The sequence below is a fragment of the Phalacrocorax carbo genome, chromosome 4 (genome assembly GCF_963921805.1).
Source record: "Phalacrocorax carbo chromosome 4, bPhaCar2.1, whole genome shotgun sequence".
Classification (NCBI taxonomy): Eukaryota; Metazoa; Chordata; class Aves; order Suliformes; family Phalacrocoracidae; genus Phalacrocorax; species Phalacrocorax carbo.
Genome location: NC_087516.1, coordinates 47,952,835 through 47,974,424, shown reverse-complemented (window position 1 = coordinate 47,974,424; position 21,590 = coordinate 47,952,835). Strand labels below are relative to the sequence as shown.

Genomic DNA, 21,590 nt, shown 5'->3' with positions numbered 1-21,590 from the left:
ACAGGAAGGATGCCATAACAATTTAAATTAGAGGAGGATGCAAAGGGTTTGCAATTACCAAAGCTGGAACTCATATTTAAGTTGAGAGCTTCCTAAATATGTCTGCAGAAATGAAATAAATTTATGCTCTAGCCAAGTAGCACTGCACCCTTGTCTAAAAAGAGGCATTAGTATTGATCAGTACAAACAAGCATTACACTCATCTTCCAAATGAAAATAAGAATGCTGGGTGAGAAAGCAAATCCAACGGGCAGGAAGATGTTTCCACAGGAAGTCTGACTACCTGTAACTCCCAATGAAGATGAAGGCTGAGAATCCTATTTATCTGTCGCTGCTGCTAGAACCTTCGTAATATTTCTGTGACTCTCCAGGGTAAATCACCATAAGAACTTCACAAAATTGTCTCTCAATACAAGATACAGACACGTTGTCAGAGGGCACGCAGTAAATCCAACCTGCCCTTCAGGAAACAGCAGTTTACCAAGAAAACTTGCAACAGCAACAAAAATGCTTTCGATCCTCAGAAACCTGGTGCTTCAGGACAGCTTGCTCACATGTGTATGAAGTCTGTGAAAGAATGGGGCAACCTGTGCTTTTATTCATTCACTGAAACAAAACCCTTCTTCAAGGCAGGCTTGAAACTCTGCACAAAATTTTCTGTGGTAAAAATGTAGACATTACTCCTGATAAATACTCAGGTCTGACTGACCAAAGCTGAGTAACAGTAAGAATATAACATGTAGCATTTGAAAAGGAGTCTTTCAGTGGAAAAGGGCAAAGGGAAAGCATTTTAACATTGGTGCCCTTTTGAAATGTGGTATATTTCGAAACAGCAGGATACATGTTCCTGAAGAAGGTATTTATGAGCCTTAAGGACAAGTAATTTCTAACTGAGATGATTTAACGTTGTTCAGAAAAGGAAAAATTGAGCTAGATGTGGATAAACCACTGAAACCTCCTCTGAATTTGATATAATTTTAATAAGAAGTCCATCCAGTAGACGCCTTCAGGCACATCAGTGGTAGTATGTTTTCCAGTGTTTTCAACTCCCTATAGCAAGAAGTGGTGAAGCAATGAAAGAACACTAACCAGGTGGCAGAGGTATCCAAAGCCCACAGTTAATCTCAGTTCAGATATATTTTAGATGGTGCAAAATTAAATTGACTCTTCAGTTGTCAGCACACCTTTTGGCACTTAGGATGATCTTAGAATGCTCTTAAAAAGATACAGTGTATGATAAAATTTTTTTCAGGTTTTCAAATTCTCATCTGCCTTCAGGAAAAATTGTCATTTCTGGCTCTGTAAAACCTAATTTAATTACTAGTGCCGTGGATCAGGTGACTGTCACCTTTCTGTGTCACATGCACCTCCTCTGCACTGGAATGAAAAGCTAATGTGTTCCTCATGTGAGTCGCCAATAAATGTCACTGAATGGCAATACTGAAAATGTATCATTATGGAGCGGAGTAGAAAACACAATTACAATCAAGAAACATGATGAAAAACACCAAAACGCAACCCAAAGCTACAAAGCCAAGCATTATAGTTAAGGCAAGAATTAAGTCTGCCCATGCCTTGAAAAAAGACACATCGTAGCGTAGCCCCATCACTCCTGGGTTCAGGAGCCCACAAACTGGAGGTGAACAGAGCCAGGGAGTCCATGGGGACTCTGGTTGACCAGATTGGATTGAAAAGCTGAAAACCTAAATAAGCATAGCACTACAGCCAAATGGACCACTAGCTGAAGCGGAGCAGTGCAGAGTTGCAACAATGCTATTTCTAGTGTCAGTGATAAATGCAAATAATATCATTTGGGCTGCAATAATCATTATATGGCCTGCATTAGGAAAAGCACAGCCAGCGGGTGGAGGGAGGTAATGCTTCCCTTCTACTCAGCACTGGTGAAACACATCTGGGGTGTTGGGTCTAGGTCCGGGCTCCCCAGCACGAGAGTGACATGGACTTACGTAGCAAGTCCAGCAAAGGGCTGCTAAGGTGATTAAGGGACAGCGGCACCTGACGTATGAGGAGAGGTGGAGACAGCTGTGACTGTTCGGCCTAGAGAAGAGGAGGCTCAGGGAGATCTTATCCTCGTGTATGTATATCTGATGGGAGAGCAAAGAAGAGGGAGGTGGACTCTTCTCAGTGGCATCCTGTGCAAAGACAGGAGGCTGTGGGCACAAATTGAAACACATGAAATTTCTGTAAACAGAGGAAAAAAACTTTTTTTGCTGTAAGGGTTGTCAAATACTGCAACATGTTGCCTACAGAGGTTGTAGAGTTCTCATCCTTGGAGACACTAAAAGCCTGACTGGACACTGCCCTGAACAACATGCCCTAGTTGACCCTGCTTTGAGCAGCAGGGTTGCACTAGCTGAAGTCCAGAGGGTCCTTCCAACCTCAGCCTTTCTGCTGTTCTGTGATCTGCCAGCGTCTCCGGTCCTACAGTGCTGGTGCCTGAAGCCGTCAAGGCTGAGCCATCAGCTGCTCAGCACCACAGCTCTGGGCTGCGGCTTTCTGTATTTTCAGAAATTTCAGCTGCCACGGGGGAGATGATAAATTTGAGAGGTGCTTCTTTGAAGACATCTGATTTCTGAGAGCTTGATTTAAAAACAGCAGATGCCAGTAAGTGGCAGTTTAGGAGTGCTAATTATGTGCTGAGTTATGATGCCCTTATATTTGATTATACATACATCCTAACATCATTATATATAATATAATCTTTCTATTTTATTGGTCAAAAGGACACCTTTAATTTAAAGAAGAAACTGAAGAAAATGTAGCCACTTTTAAGTGTGGCATGTTTCTTGATGGAAGCATGGCATCTTTTTGGTATTTGTAGGATCTTATGGGAGAATTTTTTCTAATCTAGTTTTGTTTAAAGAACTAACTTTTCAATGGCTACAGCAAAATGAATCCTGCCTTATGTTAATATTTCAATTAATATAATTTGAAATATTATTTTCTTTTTCCAAATACTTACTGCACAGGTCTTACACATAATGTTTTCTTTGTTTTTTATCTGGTGCAAGTTTGCAAGTCCCTACCAGTATGCATATTGTGATTGATGGGATAGGGACGAACAGCAGATTTTCAAGAACTCTGTGAGACCTTTGGGTGCTGGTGATCCAGGTACTCACCGAATGTCCAAATTCGCCTTTCTTGCCTAGCATTAATTTGTCGCACTGGGTACTGCAGGTTTACACTGCAGCGATCACCATATCTAAATTTGCACAGCGCATCCTGGAATAGGCGTTCTCCGTGCAACAGAAGCTCTTACTCCTTTTTGGTACAGAAACTTGATAATGGAATTAATTTACATCAGTTGCTCAGAAGCTGGTTCTGCTTGCTTTATTTTTTTATTTTTATTTTTTTTTAACAGAAAAAGCTGGTTCCCTGAGGCAAGAAAAGTGGGACTGAACAGCAAGAGTTAGGGTAGTTGCAGGTGAGGGCAAACCTTAGCAAGACCACGCCTTGCCTTGAGACTGATCTTTGTTTCTGAAGGCAAGAGACTGCATCAATACATTATCTATTAATACGGTAATTCTATGAGGTACACAATGTCCTAGGCTATTTAGCACTCAATTAAGCTTCACAGTTGCCTGTCAATAACTTCAGAAATGGGCTTTGGCAGACTGTTTTCAGCTGACTAACTGGTGGTTGAAGGAATTCATCAGCTCTTTAGCTGACAGGTTTCTCTTCTTTTAACACCACAGGGAGGGAAGCATGGTGTGAAGCAGATACATTTATTAAACCATTTTTTTTTCAGTTCTGACAGTCAAGGAGGCAACAAAACATTCACCCTCTCTTGTGCAAAGCTGCTCGGTTCAAAACTACTTGGAGACGTGCTGCTTTTGTTTTGGTTGATTTCAACTCTCTCTTCCACACTAGCTTGTTAAGCTGCAACAGTGAGCTACAAGAAGCGATACTCTCGCCGTGTGGGTACGGTGCGCCTCCAAACTCACCCTTCGGCTTACAACAGCTGTTTTTCTTAGTGAAAACTTCTGCTTGCTTCCTTGTGACTTGATAAGGCAACCAATCCTCCCGCGAGGTCAGTCACTGTTAATTCTCCAAGTCCAACAAAATTCTGGCCCTGGACTTCCAAAAACCATCCAACGTTTCCACACTGAAAATACTATGAATATGCTATGGCTTTTGTCAGGATTTGAAAATTGGGCGGTTGCCGTTCTGTTTCAACGGTGACGTGCGAGAATCAAGGGTATGATTTCAGACCTGGGCATCTTTATAAAGGGCGCTTGATGAACCTGTGTCCTAAATTGAGCTTGACTATCCAATATTCTGAGTCGTTTGAACCATTCTTCTTTTCTGTGCTTATTTGGGAAGGTATTGTAAGGGAAAGGTATATTCCTTTCTGTCACTGCTCAGCTATTAGTTGTAATATATTAGTTATAATGGTGGCACTCCAAAGCTACAGTAGAACTGTGTATGCTATAGATAGCAGAGAATATCGCTAGCAACAACTAAATCAAAGCCGTGGTAGAAAACGTGCAAATAAAGCGAATACGGCAGCACACGATTTCCACGCCGCCGAGTATCGGGGAGGATGCTTGCGCGGAGGGGCCGTGGGGACCCACAACGTCGGGCAGCCCCTGGCGACGCCGGTTCCTCCTCGCGCGGCAGCTGCGAGCAGGCTCCGCGCGAACTGCCATTTCCCGACACCTAAACCCGCGCGGCGCCGCGCGACGACGGGGCGACGCGCACCCCCGAGGGGGCGGCGTGTGGCGGGAGGGCGACACGTGCCCCTCCCGCAGCCCGCCTGAAGCCCCGCGCCTCCAGCCCAGGCCGCGCCGCCGGCGCTCGGCGGGGGGCGGCTGGCGGCGGCCTGGCCGGGCGGCGGAGCGGGGCGGCGCGGGGCGGCGCGGGGCGGCCGGGGGCAGCGCGCCTCCCCCGCGCCCCCGCCGCACCCCCGGGCCCCCCCCGCCGCCGCCGCCGCCGCCGCCGCCGCCACCGCCCGCCCCGGCCCTGATTGGCCCCGCAGGGAAGCCCCTCCCGCCGGTCCCCCGCCCGCCGCCCGCCCGGGCGGCCCCGCCGCCGCGCCGCGCCCGCTCCCCAAATACACCTTTGCGGCCGCGGGGAGCGGCAGCGGCGCCTGCCCAGAGCCCCTCCGCGGGGCTGCGCGGCCGCGGGGGCCCCGCGCCGTGGTGAGTGAGCCGCGCCCGGGGCGCGGAGCGGGGCGCGGAGCGGGGCGCGGAGCGGAGCGGGGCGGGGCGGAGCGGAGCGGAGCGGGGCGGCGGGGACCCTGGACAGCGCTGGGCCGGGCCGGGGCGCCGGGCCGGGCCGGCGGGGAGCGGGGCGCGCGGGGCCGGGGCCGGGTCCCGGTCTCTCCCCCGGCCGCGCGGCGTTGGGCTGAGCCCCGGGGTCGGGCGGCGGAGGGGGGTGGGGGGCGAGCGGCGCGGGAAGCCCCCTCCCCTCGGCACCCCGAGCCCCGTTTGCACCGTGCCCCGAGCCAAATACGGTCCTGAGCGAAACATGTAGCGGTTCGGGGCTGGAAGCGATGCGGGAGCGGGCTGAGGTGCTGCGCCGCGACGGGTACTCGGGCGGCCTTTGTGCGCTGTCAGGCTTTCTAAGAATTTGCTCGCTGCTCGCGCCCGTCAAGCTAATTAAACCCATTCCGACTAGTTTTACCGCATTGTACCTGGGTAAGGTTTCTTATCTGTTTTTTCGGAGTAATTCGTATCATTGCACTTCAAGAATTAGACACAAGCCTGATATTTCATCGCATTCTTGATTTTCTAACAATAACTTCGTTTTTGCTTTTGTTATTCCAGTTATTTTTCTTCTAGGAAGAATAAACGAAAGCCCAAACTCTGTTGTATTCATTATGATTGACTGTTTGCCTTTTCAGTCGATTTTCTTTGCTCCACTATTCTTTCTGGGTTTTTTTTTTTTCAAGACTTGAGGCTTGTAATTCCTTTTCTGAGTGGACAGAGTTGTGCCTGTGGCTCAAGTTCAGCAACCATTACTAGCCTAGGCCTAGTAGCCCCTTTATAAAATCATCTCTATGTACAAACATGAGACACTTGAAAAGTTTTTCTCTCGGATCCAAAGGAGTCCATTTATACACCTTATGTACTCTCTCAAGCTCCATCTAATGCTGCTCCTAAAATGGCTCTATTCTCAGAGCTGGTCACTTATTGTGTGTACGTGGTGAGATGGCTTTCTGAGTTGGAATCAACAGGAAAAAAAGTCCTAGGCCAGGATGCAGTATTACTAAAATTGACTATTATGGTGAAGTGAGCTGTTTGTAATGCTGTATTTGGGCTATGCACCTTCAGTGGACCACAGGTTACGCTGTGCTGCATACGGGTTGCTCTGAAGAGAAATGGTAAGACTTTTGGTAGTTGAAAGACTAGTAGGAGAAAGGAAATTTCTGTTCACTCAGATTTTCCATTGTGAAGTCTCAGAGTTCAGTTACAGAGAAACGTAACGGAGCAATTTTTCGTAACAAGTGGAGGAGTTTAATTATTTTGCTGCGAATAGAACAAAGTGTTTTACTTATTTGGAAATTTTCTACTCTTAGAGTTTTTCCTAAGACAAAACTCCCAATGGAGCAACTCCCTTTTCTTGTAGTTACGATTAAGATGATTTGTTTCCAAACTACAGAAAGTAGGCGCAAGGAAGCGTACACTTTAAATCCCCTAAATGGGTCTGCTGCTTTTCTAGGGTTAGGAACAAAAGGTGGTGACAGCCCATGCTAGGAAGAGATTCCAGTAACAGGTTGTTTTACATAATTAATCAGAGAATTTAAGCAATTTAAGCAACCAGAGAATGCATGCAAATATGTGACAAATGCAAGCATGGGAAGTTCTCTTTATTGCAGAGAAGTTTCTTGCTTGGATCGTGTTGCTCCGGGCGCTACATATGGCCATACGTTCTGCAGCTCTGGTGACTATTCTCTTTGCTTTGCCAATAGCAGCAGCCTTACATGAACTAGGTGATTGTGAGGAAGCACGAGGAATACTGTAACAGTGATGGAAAAGACTTTACGCTCCACATCCTCAGAAGAGAAAAGCAATTGCTGAAATCCTGCTGATCTAAAGCAGGCAGGAAAAAGTAAGGAAGGAGAGAGACGGAAATCACATCTTGAGATCTCTTAGTTGTATGTCACGTAGCTTGCAGCTATTATGAGTCACGACAGTGCAAGATCATGAGGCAAACATCGGACAAGAAAGTAAGGAATTTAGTTCTACAGTGGGTTTTTTACCCTTTTTTGACGTTATCAATAAAATGGCTCACCACTGGTTCACTTGCTGAGTATTCACTTAAATCGTTAGATTCATTTTTCAATGAAATGTTAAAAATGAGAAGTCAAGGTTAGTCTTTAATACCATGTCCATAAAAGTAAGTACTTTTTGTACTTGTATAATCTTGTATATTTGTCTTATTGATTAATGCTTTCTCTAAAAAATCTGTCTTTAGCCATTCTATGACAGTCTGTTTCAAAACAGATCCCATAGTGAAATCAAAACATAAGTAAGAGTTTATAATAAAATACAATACTCAAAGCATCAGTAGCAGTCGAAACTTGGTTATGTCATGTAATAACATGAAATCACAGCCATTATGAGGATAAATGCCATTTGTTTGAAATTCTAATAGAATTACTGAGACTCCAAATAAGCAATCCAAGAAGCCAAGGTAGAGTTCGTAGCAAATACAGCTATTTTCCTTTTAACTGAAATGAGTTGTTAAACCCAAAGATGTTGTAAATGATATCTTAGTTAAAAAAAATTAAAACCAAGCACCGCAATAATCTAAGGAAACAGGCACAACGTTCTAAATTATCAACAAGGAAATATGTATTAGAAGGTATTGGCCATATTTTGTATCTACTCTGTAGACAAGCAGTGAGTTTCCTTTTTTTACACAAACTTATTAATTTAAGAAAAGTTCAGTATAGGTAAAAAGAGGTCTTTAAAATAGTTATGGGAAACTACAGGATATGTTTTAAGGAATTTTGTTGTAATTATATTTAGAAATCATTACATTTCAGCTTGCACATTGTATTAGCAAATGAAAATTGAGCTGTAGAGAGCTGCCATTAAACTTTCTTTGCTGGAATTCCTTGCACATTTTGTATTATTTCCTTCTTAAAAATCTTTATTGTCTATTTATGAAAGTGTTATTAAGTGTTTATTAAAATTCACTGCATTTATTTAGATGCTTAGCATTGCAATTAAGATTTTTAGCACTTGAAAATTAAATTAAACCAAGTCTCCTATTTGACATTACTTTGAATATTCTTTTCAGCATGTTTTGAGCATCTGAGATATGGCTTTAATATATATGATATATATTCAGCAAGTCTCGCATGACTAGTTGTACCAGGAGTAGAGGTTCAGGTTTATCATTGAACAGACAGTATATTTTTAAGTCAGTGTTCAGGGCAGAAGTCTTTGTTCAAGAAAGCCATGCTGTTTAGGACAGAATAGCAGTATTTATCTAATTTTAAAATTGCAATAGGATTTAAGCATGTGCGTAAATGGGCTAGGGCTTCTGGCTAGGGTGTAAACATTGAATTTTTTTTAATAAAGGCAGCAAAATTTGCTAGAAATAGCAGGTTTTTAATAAGGTTTTTGCTTATAGATCCACAACTGAAAAGACCGTGCTAATATCTCCAATGAAGCCTTTTACTTGTAACACGGGTATTGATTGCTACTCATTTGGTAACATGCTGTTCTCCCAGCTTTTTGGTTGTCATGCTCAGGTGATACCACTCTTAGGCCAGTGCTGGTGTTTCCTTGCCATTTTGGCTCCTCATTTATGGCCTGTGGCTTATACAGGAGCCTTATTTATTTTTGTAGATGAGGAGTCCAGAGCAAGCTGACACCGACTCCTTTTTCGTGGGAGTGCAGGTTTCACTGCTGTCAGTTAGGTCAGAGCAAATATGCTCTCCAGGGATTAATTTTACTTCACCATAGAGAGGCCTCACCAAGTCCTGTTCATTGCTTCAGAGCTCAAGTAAATTCGAGCTTTAGGGCTTCCACAGGCCATCAACCTTTGGGAGAATCTCACCCTATCAGAGTATAGTCCTTTGTGATATTTACTTCCACTTATTTTTCATTCATATTTCCTGTTTTATGATAGTTTTGTTGAGTGGAATCAATGCCCTTGCTAAGAATATTACTGCTTTCACATTTAACTGCAGGGTATTTTAACTAATGTTCTCATTTGACTGAAATGCCCCCTTCCATAGTTCAGACACTCACCGCTACTTGTAGGCACCCTCCCTGCTCCTTGAACTCAGCAGTATTGTGGTAGCCATTATTCTTGATTTTACTTCTCTGACTCCTTAAATTAGTTCCTTTGTATTACTTAAAGCCAACTTGTGAATTGATTTTCTCATGCATATTCATACTAGAAAGTAGCTGTTCCAAGAGAACAGTCCCCTGCTAGTAGAAGTATTCAAACAAGCCACCTCCTCATGCAAGTCAGCACCAGCAACCGTCAGCACACTAAGCCTAGATGATAACCAAGCTGTGACCACATGTATTATCTCTGAGGGGGTACTTCTTTCACGAGACCCCATGTGTGTACCTCCTATGCATATGTATCTGCCCGAATGTGAACCGAACGCTATGCTGTCCCTGCTTGAGTGCCAAGGCCACTTTTTCTCTGCCCTAGGGCAAGGGGAAAAATGCCTGACGACTTGCATCCCAGCACAGGGCTATGGGGCACAGAGCTGTCTGAAACCCTCTCTTGGGACTGTTTGGCTATGCCTTGCACTTTACGCATGGCTATGCCCATTGATTGTTTCAGCTAAGACCATACAGAAAATAGGTCAGGCATGCAGTGGCTCGGGAAGAGAGCTTTAATTGTGTGGGTTGTAATCTAGAAAGCAGGGTGTGTGCATCATCATGGAGGAGGCTGGAACCAGTTCCAAAGATGTTATCAAGCATTGTGGAATCTAGCCCTTAGACAGCTATTTGTGTTAAGAGAGTCGCAAGGAATATCCCATGCAAGTCATCCAGATGTTTCAGTGTGAGTAAAAATGTCTTATTATAAGGCAATGTGCTAAAATCCTTTATTTTCTCCTCCACAAATGGAAATTGAACGAAGCACACATTTATAAAGCGAATCTCTTCCTGAGCCCCATTCTAAGGTATTCAGAACAAAAATATATATCACTCTTCCGAGGAAAATATATTTTGTGGGAATCCTCCTGGTGTAATTCTAGAATGTCATCAGTTCCAGAGGGTGTGGTAAAACTTCTGGTTTCTGTGATGCCGCATACAGTAGCTGCGGCTAAACTCGCCGGTTGTAATGAATAATAGCACAGTTATTTTTGAGATTGCAGAATCAGGTTTCTCTGTGGTATATTAGACATGAGTGTGATGACTGCCTTTCTAATGCTGACCAAGGTAAACGTGTATTTAATTTCATTTTAACCTTGCATTTCACTTGGCACCTGATACAGCTGGGGACTGACAAAAGTTGCTCAGGGAAAGCTGATTTCCTTCCTCGGCAAATACAGAAACTGTTCACACACGAAAGACCATTAGCAAAATAGTAAAAGGCTGACTGCAACGGAGGAACACCTCAGCAAGATTTCCAGGCTGTGGCTTGGAAAAACTGGGATTTTGCATTTGCTTGTAATTATTTCTATGATGTGAAAACACAAGACAATATACCCAGTTGCTGTCTTCTGGTTAACAGGGAGGGGTGTCTGCTTATATTAATAGATGTGTGGCTCCCTAGTCCTGACTGCAGGCACCCTGGAGCCTAAAATACACACTGCAGTTCCTGTTTTAAATAGCACTGCTAAAAATGGCAAAATTTCCATGTCTTTGGAGAAAGCATGCATCAATCTAACTTTAAATTTCCTTTTTCTTCTTTTTGCCAGAATTGTCTTCATAGGTGTCTGTTTGCACTGGCAAGCTGAGAGTGCAAAACCACTGGCCTCGTGTTGAAAAAAATATTTGGTGGATTGATAAACTGTTCAAATTTTGGTGAAAATATAGCCATTAGTCCATAGAACTGACAAGGCATATTTAGAGGTAGGATTTTAGAATTTCCATATGGGAAGAATAGTATGAAGGGAAGGATAGTCTTGGGGCTGAAGAAACTTAGCAAGGCTTTTGGTCAATGTGGAACTGATCTTTTTTTTCTTAAAAACTTCAGGAAACCATGACGGGAATACGTACAGTTAATTTTAGTTTGACTTAAATGCATATTTTGATGCAGTTAAAGCTTCCCAAACAGGTTGCATGGTATTAATAAAGCCAGCCAAGAGGAAATGCCTTTCCTATAAGCAATTACAGAGCCTTCAGAAATGAGGGATGAAGTTAAACTCGGTGTGTGTTAGGCATGAAGCTACAGGGTGAGGACACCTTCATTGCTCTGGTTTTATGTATAGCACCTACACCCTTTTATGAATCCTACCTGCAAAATCTATTTGAATTTCACTTGTAGAAATGTGCAAGTGTTTCAATACCATTTTTATTTTTAAAATCTGGCTGCAAATTTTTATAAGGTTTGACCCAACTTGTAAAACACTCAGATCTACTAACCCCCTGGCCAAAAAAAAAAGCCCTGTGCAACTCTGTTCAAGAGATTTGGATTCACCTTTTAGCTCAGCTGCAGTGTTTCTTTTGTGGTCTCCAGCATGCCTTATTTCCCCACTTCTAAAAGGTGCATCATAACGCTTCCTTTCATATCCCATTTTTCTGTCTTAGTTATTCAGTCGGCAAACCCTTCGGATCAAACATCATCTTTTACTGTATATTTATTTATGGCCCTGATCTTAATTTGGGCCTTCTGGGAGGCTAAAATAAATAATATACCTAGCAACAGCGATAGAGAAAAAGCAAAATGCAAGATAACACTGGCACAATTTCTCTGCTGAGCAACCTGCCCAAGGATGAACTCACTGGACAGAAGGTTAAATGCCAGTATTTCAGTTTAAGCAAAGGCTCCATAAGAGTTTTCGCATGTTGACCAAGCAGGAACCTCTCTGACCGAATGGTGGGCTGCATGAATGCTAAAAGGTAATGTGATAGTTCCATCTCAAGACAAACACATTTGGTTCTGTGGTGGCAATGAAATAGCATAGGGAAGATCATTCTTTCAGTCGCAAGTTAGGCATGGCTTGCAAAAAATTTTGATGGGCTCATGAGGTAGAGTCTACATTTGTAGTATGACACTGAAATTCTACAGCTGATCTGAAAATTAGTATCAACTTAGATCAGCTTGGCATTTACTTTGCATGTCGCATGCTCCAGGTCTGCGAGAGATGCAGCATGATAATCAGCTGTATGTGGAAAAAGCCATTGACAATAACAATTTGAGACCCAACAGAGTCACGGCTTAGTCAAAGTTTGACGTGTGCAGCTATAACATGCAGGAGGTGATAGTGGTGGCCATCATGACAGAATAATTATTCTCTTAGAAGATTAGAGACTGGCACTAGCAAATAGCAGTAAAAAATGTTTTAAACTGTTGATTAATATAGTATATGAAATGTGGGTTTGTGATATTTTCCTTCCACTTTTCTTCCTTTCCTCTTTGAAGATAATTTGCAGTTCTAAGCAATACTGAGTTCTAAGCAAAAATATGTTTATATCATAGATAGAGGGGAATTAAGAGGTAAAAGTATCTTTTCAAATAGGCTTTGAAGCAGTGAAGAACAAGGAGTACTGATGAAATACAGGATTATGATTTACATGTAGCGAAAGCTAAAAAAGAACATCCATCCCTGACCATGTTGTGGGCAGATTTTTGTTAGCACTAAATTTGAATAGGGAGAAAATAAGATAAACTGAAATGAGACTAGTAGTGGCAGAAAAGCACCTAATGGGGTTGATGTATTTTTAAAAAATACAGTTAGATTTTATTGCAGTTGCTGTAATGTGCTGTAGTGTAAATGGCTGATTTATCTAATGCTGGAATAAACATGCAGGAAAAAAATGTGGTTTATGCAAGTATTTATATAACACATCATCACTGTTTTCTTTCCCAACTGTTACTCCACAACGATGGAAAACACTCATAATCTTTAGTAAAATATTAATAAATGCATTCAGATCTTTAATGCTAAACTTACGTTTCATACTCTGTCTTTCCACAAAGAAGCTGCATGACTTAGGAATGCAATCCTGTTGGCAATTTAATATATTATAAGCAGCGGGGGGTTTAGATGCCTGTTATAAACAGAGCTGAGAACCCAGAGCAAAGGTTTACAGCATGAATATGCTGCAAAGGTACTTGTGATTCTGTAAGAACTTAATCTCTTCATTATCACAGGATACTTGTAAAGTTAGCGCTTTTGTCTTGTTTGAACTTGCCAGGTACAAATATTAGAAGAAAATGTTTTGAATTTTGAGCATGACCTTAACTGTAAGCAGAAGCGTCAAAGGTTTCTGACCCTGTGTAAAGAAAGACCATACACAGTGCAGCAAACTTTCTTTTCTCCCTGTGTTTTTTTCACCTGCCAAGAGTGCATACTCCGCAAGATTCATGATGCTTCTGGTTGCTCCAGAATACCAAAAGGCTTAAAAAAACATTGTCTTCACCTTGGCAGGAAATTCTTCATGAAAGAGATACTACCTTTCTTTATCCTTAAACTTACGTCTCTGGTTATACCCTCTAGGCACTCATGTCTCTCATTCCCTCCCTCTGCCCCAACTATACGCTTGGTCTCTCAGCCTTTTCATCATGGAATTTCATACATTTCTAGAAAAAGGTGGAACTTGCTATGCAGCATCCTCTTTCTGTGCACATACACAAACACAGAGGTGGAACCTATTGATTGTTACAGGATTTATTTTATCAAGAACCCAGTTGACAATAAATTTAACTTTCCCATCAAAGGAGCATTTCTTCTCAGGATAATACGTAAATGACATTCAAAACCTCCGAGTACTCCTCTGAGTACGCATGTACTTGCTAGGGCCAGAATATGAATTTTATGTTTTCACCCACAATTCACTGTCCAGTGTCCCTGCCTTTTCACCTATGAAACAGCAGAACTGTTTTCTGTGCTGGCTTGGAGATAGTATTCACAGCACCAGTATGCAACACAGCAAGTTGGAGATATCCTATTATCTGGCCCCGTTTTTGAAATGAATGAGGTTTCATAATATAATGAAAAAACAGGTGTTCAGTGGTGGAGACGCATTTTACAGATTTAGAAAACAGCTCATACAGAGTGGTTGTTCTTTAACAATTTGGTGGGAAATAGTACTTGAAAGGCCTTTGGTGTGGGACAGCTCCTACACTAAGAGTGAGTGTTGTGATATCTGGGTAGTTTATCTATCATTGCACAAGCTGAAGCGTTGAGACAAAGATGTTTGTCAATTACATTTGATATTAGTTTTGGTTCTCAACAAAGTAAATCTGAGATGACCCCATTACCTCAGTAAAGGCAACACAGCCAAGATCCTCTCCAGTCTTTGTGGGCCACTTCAGGGGTCAGATTTCAAGGATGACTGGCACTTAATGTCCACTGGTCAGCTATCATTTCCACATGCCTATCTGCTGTGGCTTCTCCTCAGCTGATGCTCTCATTTGGAGCCCTAGCCTCTAGAGCAAGGCTCATTTTGCCTGAGGACTGAAACCCAAAGACTCCCAGCACTGAAGCATAAATTGCCACACCTTGAACTAAGAACAGAGTGCCCTTAGAGTTCCTTACCTTCTGTGGTGGCACAGTGGGAGGAATGTCTGGCTTGCAGTTATTGGCAATTGCTGACACTAGTGCAGTTTCATGCTGCCTCACTGGTCAGGGCCTTCAAGGAAGCCAGGTAAGTATTGCATCTGTCCTGGGATCTCAGGTGCATGTGCAGCACTAACTGGTATTTCAAAAGGCCTGATGGAGAGAGAAAAGGGGTTCCTTGTATTATAAAAGAGAAGTCAAATATCTTTAAAGAATAAAATGCAAAACTATGAAATCTTAAATCAGTGACAATGTGTATCTGGTCTTCAGCTTCCAAATCAGTGCTGTTTAAAACAAAATACTAGAAAACAACGTAAGGAAATGTCCAAGTCCAGAAAGTTTTTACTTCTTTATTAACACAGGCTAACCTCATTAAACAATGCAGCAAAACGAGGTATGTCACTCCCTGCCTCCCATTAGATGCTAGTGAGGCAAACCACTGAAACTAGAAATTGGATATATTGACAGGTTACAGAAAAATGATTTGCATAACTACCCACCATACTTCGGTGGATTTGTAGCAGAGAAAAAGCAATATGTCAGTAAGAGAACTGTCTGTGCTTTTGCAAATTGTTTTGTTCTAATTGCCCATGTTTTCCTTCTTTCTTATGGATTTTTTAATCCTCATATCCTTCTATAGGCTTCCTTCTCGACTTTCTTCTGGTTTTTCCTCCTTGCTCCTTTATTTTGTCTGTATCTCCCTTCTCTCCTTTTTATCTCTCACATAATAAAGAACAGCAGATACTGCAAAATAATGCTATGATAAATTAGAAAAACCATGCTATCTGGGTAATGGAGCAAAGCCTTGATCTTTCAGACTTGGGTAAGAACACTGCGATGTTAACATCATTGCAGTTATACCGATTTTGAGATGAATAACCGTGGACAGTTCTAGGTACTCTCCCTCGTAAGTTGCTTCGCTGGTGGTACCAGGCATGCTTTGGACCAGGGGAGAGGCTGCGAGGATGTGCCACAACCAAGGGCTGCTGTTTCCGCCTGAGCGCGAGGGGGGAAGCAGGGTATCAGGTGCTATGAGGCTGCCTGCTGGGCTTGCTATGGAGTGTTTTCACAGATAGGCTTTGACTCACAGGAAGAGAGTATTTTTCCCACGCTATCTTCTCAGCATGCCTCCCTGTTATTTGGTCCTAGTGTAGGAAAAATATTTACCCTATGAAAGTACATGTGATACTTAAAATGACATATATTTTATAAGCAACATTTGGGAATCAGTCCTTCCTTTAGCTACATGCCAAAACATGGGTGCAGTAATTAGGGTTCCCCCTGTGCCTTTAATTGAAACCAGAGATGTGGCTGCAATATAACTTTCACATCTGGAGCCCAGGTTTCTCCCAGGGCTATATTTGGATCTAGGGATTTGCTTCAGACCATTAGAGGGAAATGAGTCAGTCACAAAAGCAGTATCAGAAATTCAGTGGTACTTTAAAGGTAGGGTTTTTCCCTGTCTTCAAGAACACTGGTTTCTATATCAAGGTATAGAGCTTGGTGTTATTACACAAATGCTCATATTTTAAAGTAGTAGAAATGTCAGTCTCATGGTGACCTTACAATGAGACATATTAGCAGTTTTGAAGTTTACTTATGTATTCTGTGAAACTTATTTTCTGCTGATTACAATAGGGACAAGATGGAAAAGGAGATAACTTATTTTCTTCCCAGAAAACAAAGGTAACTATTTTCTTCATCTCCTGGCTTGGTAGCTGTCTAATGTTGCAGAAACGCAGATCACAATCCATTCGTCTTGGAGCACAGAGGAAAGACTCGATTGTGTTTCTCGGTTTCTTAAAGCAGTTCATAAGGAAAAAAAGGCAGAAAGGAAAATCCACATTATGTGGGGAGAAAGCCTTTCTTGTCAGCAAGGTGTAGATTTTTAGTTTGCCCTAAGCAGTCATGTAGGACAGTCACTGGGATGAGTCACAACACTGAATTTGGATTTACTAAAATGTTTGGACTGTTAAAATAATAATTGATCGCTATGACTTGTATTATTTTATCAGAGCTGCTTTACTACCTTGTACTTAGCTTGGTAATCACTGCAGTTTCACTAGATAGTTTGGTAAGTGCTGGAGTGTGCTGTGGTATTTCCTTACTATCAAAAGTATGCTGTGACTTCCAGAAAAGTTTTGAGTATGCTTCCCTTAGAAATAGCTCCGAACAGAGTTACATCTGGCAGTAAGGACACTGGAACTGGGCTTGCACTGCACACAATGGCAATTAGTGCTTTGGAGAAAAAACGGTTAGACTACTCTAGAGGGCTCTGGGGTACAGACAGGTCAGAACTAGGGATGACTTGTCAGAAGGGTGGACGTTTTGGGGGAACAAGCAGAAAAGGTAATGCCAGACAAAGCATGTTCCTTTTGAGAGCTAGAGTGGAATTTGGGATTGCTGAATCTAGTAATTTCTTGGGTACCAGTAAATTATTGTCAAGTCCACTGTCCAATATCATGTCTCATCCCGATCTACAGAGAGGATAACGACCTTTTCATCAGTTATTGCCCTTGTTCAAGTAGCAAAAACCTGTGCTGTGGAAAGGCCTAGAATCTTGCTGGGAAAAAAGCTACTACTTTGTAGTGTAAGTAAAGCCCGTAACTACACAAAGGTAGTAATGATTTAGGATTGAATGGTCACCTATATTTGGGATTTCCTAGAGCTCAACTCTTGGCTTTGTAAGTTTCTTTTCAATGAGTTATATTCTCCATGCACTTTGGTCTGATTAATATTTTAATTATGTTTGCGTTGCTGCCGTAGATTTACAAATCCTATACCTAGTCTGCATGTCACCTAATATGCAAGTTACACATAATACGGTTTTTAAATTATTCTTGTGTAATGACACAGTTATCCCCAGGTAGGTTAGCAAATGTGTTTACTGTGTTAACGACAGGACCAAATTACTGGAAAGGGGTAAATAAGGCAACCTCAAATTTCAGTTGATGGGTGAGTCTCTGACTGGGGAGATGTAGGAAAACATCTCACTCCTCTTCACAAGGATGTATCTTTTCCAAGATGTCTTCTACCCAAGTCAACAATCAGCAGTTTTCTATTAGGTATGATGCACTACCGCTTAGGAGTTTGTAAACAGATTTGCCTGTCTCCTCCAGTTACTTACATCTGTGCTCTCCAAAGCAGCAACACCCAAACAAATCAATGCTTTGAAGGTGTGTTCACTCTGAATGTGTTTAAATTAACAATGAAGCAGCCAAAGAATGCTTACTTATTTGTACGTGATTTAATAAAACTAATAAATGCTTACTTTGACTTCTTAAAATATAAACTTATATATGGATGCAGACTTGAGCAATTTTCTCTGAGTATTTTAGAAGCCTCCTTAAAATTCTTGGAAATGGACAAATTGCCAGGGCTTTGACTCTGTTGCTACACACAGCAGCTGAAGTAGAAAAAGTAAAGCGCGGATATTGCACTTAAGATCAATAAGACGAAATGATAGGATTTTGTTATTTTCCCTGTGTTTGTCTGCTGACAGGCACAACAGCTGAATCCACAATGAGCTGCTCCTGATAGGGTGATGGGTACTAACCTGGTTTGCTAGAAGCTGATTTGGTTTTTGCCTGTGCGTGAAGGTAATAGATCCTGCCTTGCTCTGTGCAGAGGTCTGCTGATCGGCAAGGGGCGAAAGGCGGTGATTTCTGAATCCCACAGAGATTAGAGCTGATTGGGAATGGCAAGCCTTGGTCTGACATAAAAGCCAGACAGAAGTTAGCAGCTGCTTCTGTTGAGGAAATGGCTCCAAGACCACACTGAGCTCCTGCAAGTGCTGCAATTGCTCTCATGCTGGAGAAAGTTAGATCCAGCCAGTGCTATCTTCTGACTGCTGCAAAACAAACTATATTTTTTTTAAATTCTTGCTAAACATGCAGCAGTTCATCTAACAAAGTGACATATATGATTAAAAATAAAAAACGTGACATTATAGCATAATACCATATTCTGTCTTACTCTGAGCAAAGGACTGCTTATAATAAGAAAAAAGTATTTAATATTGCTTCTAGTTTTTGTCCCATGTCCATACGCTAAGATTATAAATCACCTTTAGCTACTGTTAACAAGTGGTATTGCTTAATTCTTACAAATGGCTGTGTTAATATTAGGGAGTTTTACTGTATGATTAATTCATTGCACTGCATTTCATGGGATTGTCCAGGAGATGTTTTAGCAGAGGAAAATATTCAGAAGCAACTAGTACAAACAAGCATACAGAAAGGCATTTTGGCTATAAAACAAGTATAGATGTAAATATACAATGAAATGTTTGCACAGAGCATTTGAGTACTGTTAAGTTATTCTGGTGCTGTGACTATACTATGTAAAGTCATCTTCATTTTTCTGAGTGGCACAGTGCCATGTTGCATTCAGCCAGACATGGAATAAATCGGTTGCTTATAGTTCGATCTTGCAGCAGATAATTTAATTTTAATTTTCAATTTGCTTGCCAAGGTAAATATGACAGCAATTAATACGGCAGAGATGGAGAATTCACATTAAATGTTGCTGTTCCCCTGGGATGAGCTGTCTCAAAGCATGGTTGGAGACGAATTAAACCCAGAAGCTTTTCCCATGTTTCTTATTTTTTTGTTATGGTCAGAAAAAGTCTTTATATGTTATGAGCAATGGGAGGGATGGTGTTCCTCGTTCTTGAAACACATCTGCAGTCATTTGACTTAACCTGTGATGTGTGCCATCATCCTTCTCATACCTTTTTAAGGTCCGTTATACCGCTGAAATTCCTTCTGTAAACTCTACACTGGCAATTCATTATGTTTCTCCTGTCAGACCTTTAAAACCACTAACTACCATTTGAGTGAGACAGGTTTTCCCATAACACAGCAGATTTTTTCTGAATTTTAGTTACATTAAGTGCAAGATGCACTTACGTTACCAGATGCAAACTTGATGTTTTAATAAATGAAGACTGAGTATATGCATGGCTTTTTTCAGTATTTGAATCATCTGAAATGCCATGGAATTAGGTTTTACCCTTTGTTTCTTTAAAGATGTGATTTAGGGGGTCTTGTCATTGCAGAGGTCAGGAAGAGTCTTCACTTGGTCACTGCTTGAAAATTGTTGTGCCTATTAAGTTGATACTGGTTTTGAACTGGGATATATGTTATCAAAGGGCCATCCCATTTGTTTCTGGGAAAAGAAGAACTTCCAGATACTTAGAAAATAGTTCTGCAGGAAGCTTTCTTTAGGAACTGTGTGATCATTATTTGGAATTTAAAGATCTGTACATTAATGACATCGGTTTTGTACAACAGTATTATTACTAGAAACATCATGGATCCCCACTTTCTTGCAAACCAATGATGATTTTGTTATAAGTAGCATTTGGCAGGAGCCCAAGGTCACGTTCAGAGCAAGGGCACAGATTCCAGTCCCCACCAGGGCAGGAAGAAGCTGAATGTGGGTGTCCGGCAGCACAAAGGATGGCAGGCTGCATCGCAAAATGAAGCAGCAGACACTGTAGCTGCATGTCCAGAAGCTTTGTCAACTCAGGGACCTTCACATCAGTGCCCATTTTGCACCTGAATGCGTTCTGGCCCATGATCGTTTTCTGGGACCTCTCCTTCGCACTTAGCAGCTTCTGGAGACTTCAGATTTTCCAGGTGTAAAATAATGGCATCACTTCTCCCACAGTGCTGATTCTACCTGCCTGGATATTTTTGCTACCAAATCAAATGTAATTTAATTAAAATACAATATGCTAGTGTGGAAGTGAACCCCCACATAATTCGAGACTATTGTCTTCTAAAAACAGAGAAATAGTTTCACCAGCAGGAAGAAAAAACCTATCAAAACTCTTGGTAATTGCTGAAGGTCATTCACTTCCTTTGTTCTTGTTTAGTGCAAATGCAGTAAATATTTGTTGGTATCTAATGTAACCATTAATTCAGTCTTTCTTTTGTTTTTTCTTAAATAGCAGCACATATAAATGCAGTATTACATTCACTGGGAGATGTTTTAAATGTTTTTTATACATTTTTGAGAAAAAATGTATTTCAGATTTTTTTTCATCGAAAATGGTGGTATACTTGATTTTAAAAGTTTTAGTAGTGTGATTTTATAAATTCCAGATTTATCTTGAGATTGAAGGCCGAAATTCAGCAAAGCACATGAGTATATAAGATCCCTCAAAACCATACCGTTTTTTAATCTTCTACGATGGTGCAGGTATATATTTATGTTACTATTTTACTTAACAGTTTACTTTGGTACACAGATCAGTCTAACCACAAAAAAGGTGGTTCTTTTCTCCTTTTCTTTTTTAGTAAAGTAATACAAGGTTATGTAATGGCTCCTGAATAAAAATACTTTTACATATATTTAACAATGCTTACATTATAAAGAAAAGTATTACGTATATTTATGCATTGAGGGTGTGGTTCTTGCTTGAAATTTTTCATGGCCTCATTTGCTACACAACAGTATTCAGCAATAAAAAATAAAGCATTACCGATATCCATTGAGTAGAAACAAATGAGTTCCTATGTAAAAACAGAAATCAGAAATATAGAACATTATGTAAACATACTTCAGCCTCTTGTTCTTAGCATTGTGTTTATTGATTCTTAAAATAATACTTTAATAATTTTGATAAATGTCCCCTAGAAGCTGGCCTGACACCACTGGTATTGCGGCATGCTTTAAAAGGGCCTTTTCTGCCAAATACTTTTTTTCAGCAGCAGGTCCAGCCAAAGTAGCTTCTGCTTGTTTCTCCTCTTGTCCGTGCCACTTGTGCCGCGTCTGCAGCACTCCACTGCTGTGCCATTCATTCCAGCTGTTTCAAAAGAAGCAGCTGATAACCTGTATCAGGGAATTAGTTATTTTTAACCCTGGTACAGTTGCTGTGTGACCCTAAAAGCCCTTTGGGTGTCTCAGGGAC

The 21,590-nt window shown here is 41.4% G+C and overlaps 1 protein-coding gene and 1 long non-coding RNA gene across 3 annotated transcripts in view; one reads left to right on the top strand and one right to left on the bottom strand.

Moving 5' to 3' along the window:
* The window catches only part of LOC135313091 (uncharacterized), a 160,463-nt gene that overhangs the window by 114,981 nt on the left and 23,892 nt on the right, over positions 1–21,590 (bottom strand). For both annotated transcript variants that reach the window (XR_010372682.1, XR_010372683.1), the window contains exon 3: positions 14,651–14,824. This is a non-coding gene — a long non-coding RNA (uncharacterized LOC135313091). The remainder of the gene's footprint in view (positions 1–14,650; positions 14,825–21,590) is intronic.
* Positions 5,013–21,590, top strand: part of GUCY1A1 (guanylate cyclase 1 soluble subunit alpha 1) — a 32,462-nt gene continuing 15,884 nt past the window's right edge. Inside the window, exon 1 of the mRNA XM_064449822.1 lies at positions 5,013–5,162. The gene's annotated coding sequence lies outside the window, so the exon portion shown is untranslated. The remainder of the gene's footprint in view (positions 5,163–21,590) is intronic.